This window comes from Ischnura elegans, chromosome 2, assembly GCF_921293095.1.
Source record: "Ischnura elegans chromosome 2, ioIscEleg1.1, whole genome shotgun sequence".
In the NCBI taxonomy this organism is placed as follows: Eukaryota; Metazoa; Arthropoda; class Insecta; order Odonata; family Coenagrionidae; genus Ischnura; species Ischnura elegans.
The window spans coordinates 83,490,920-83,493,351 of NC_060247.1; positions in this window are offsets into that span (position 1 = coordinate 83,490,920).

Here is a 2,432-nt window from a genome sequence, read left to right on the forward strand (position 1 = left end):
AATTTGAAATATTTATAATTTTTATATAAAATATAAAATTTCTTTACATTTGTATTAAAATCCTCATCTATTTTTTAAGCGTCAGGTGGGGGCCACCTGCCCCCGTAAATCCACCAATGAACTACGGCCTTTGTTGCGATAACTTCATCAGTTCTCACAATTTTTTTTTAAACCTTATAACGCAACATCGTATCTTTCTGCCAGCATTATTGAGATAATAATGCACGAAATTGTAAAATTTCATGATTTAGCCAAAAATATAAAGTTCTCTAATCGGTCTGAATATTAATTTCTCAACATATCGCGTGGTCTTGCTTCAAAAAATTACAATATTGAAAAATCGATTTTTGTTACCTCCTAAATGACTCCAAAAAGAATAGGCATAGCTCAGGCAGTTGTCAACAGTGTCATAGATAAAAAATAGAAAATTTAGTGCTTCGAAAATGTTTCTTAGGGTTTCGTATGATTTTAGAGGTGATCGATTCTATAATTTTTTTAATAATTGTTGTATCTCGTCTCGTTCACTCCAAACATTTTCATGAATGAGTGAGTCAGTCAGTGAGTAGTTGGAGTGGAATTGAATAGATTTTCTTTTAGATTAACATATTTCAAAGCCTTAAGTCAGCAGTGGTTCCGTGGTGCGGGGAAGGTCTATATTTTGCAGTGCATATCATCAGAAGTAAGGAAACAATCCATTAGATGCTACGTATAGAAAATACTCGGACATACTCGAAAAGAGGCCTGATGATGCCAAGTAGTGCCTCTCTTCCACTTCGTTTTTTTACGATCTTTTCACAGTTTCATTGACGAAACTGAAATTCTTCCGAGCTTCGCCCCGTATACCTCTGTTCCACGCTATATATGGAGGATGTTTCTCTATAGAAGCCAAGCTTGGACGTTGACAGCAAGTCAAGAGTGGAAGCATTCGAAATGTGAGGTACCGAAGAATTATGAGGATAAAATGGATCGACCGTGTTATTAACGAGGAAGTGCTAAGAAGAGTGGGAGAAAAGTGAAGTCTTCTAAAAACCTTAAGCAGAAGACAGGACAACTTCGTTGGCCATATTATGAGACATGATGGCCTGATGAAAAAAATCGTAGAGGGACAGGTGGAAGGGAATAAGGAAAAGGGGCGTCCCCGAAGGAGATACATTGGACGGGCTATAAAGGATCTAAAGAGAATAAATACGTCTCAATGAAAATATTAGCTGATAGGAGAATTGAGTTTAGATCTGCGTCAAACCAATCTTACCTAATTGTTGACTAATAACGATGATGATGATGATTAATTTTTGCTAAATGCCCTAATTACAGTTGGGTCGTTACACCCATAATCAACGAGGTGTTATCCCTTGCGTCACCGATTACGACATAATTTAGCTAATTGTCCCCATTTGATTGGAAAATCGACACATATAAATCTTTTTTTAATGCATGAAATCGTTTACAAGGTATTGGTTTGTTGCGAACCTGCAGTTTTACAAACGCATCTTCGCATATCTCCGGAATAAAGTAAGATAAAAAAATATTTCTCACATTGAAGGTCATTTGGCCGAATTTGGGCGGAATATACCAACTTCCTCTTTTATAATATTCGTGGATAAAACAATCGACTTTTCCGTGGAAGTGGACCTTCACCAGTCAGGAGGATCCTTGTTTAATAATCGGTGAATCCAAGGCAACCAATCTGATGTTGAGCGACTGGTTAGTGGACAGTTTGATAGAAATGACGTTCAACTCGAGATGCTAGAACTGCTTATGCATTCTTAAAAGACAATGTCACTCGCGTATAACCCCGAATGTTAATGATTATATTTATTCTTATGAGAATGAATCAGACGTCATATAAATCAGGTACAGAAACAGGTATTCAATTTTACTAGAATAGCATATTCTCTATACTTACGAAGAAATTCTTAGTGCTTGAATAAAAAAAAATGATGTGAAAAGACCTTCGAAAATATCTCCAAACATTCGCTGTCGGTGACAAAACATTTAGAGGCAGATTTCAGGATCTTCTTTTGCAATATTCGTGGTGGTAATATTGGCACTCGATTTTCCATCAATAGCCAATCACGTGTTAGTGGAGGGAAGGGTGTGGGTTTGGCCCCCGAGCTTGTCTGTCTGTTTGGGCGTCCGCGGATACGAATACTGGGGGATTGGGATTTTGGTTCTAGAATGGGGAAAGGTACTAGTAGTGGAGAGATGGACGAACCGACTTCCTCGTTTAGATAGTTCATGAGAACCCTTCCCTTCATCCCTTCCTCTCGAAAGCTCGCATTTTATCATCTTTTTTACGGATATCTTATTTAAGACTTAAGAATTATTTATGATATTTCGAACCCTGACAAATGTATGGTGGTGAAATACGCAGGAATTTCCATGGGAAGAAATTCCCCTGGACCAAGAATCTAACCACGGACCTTTGACTT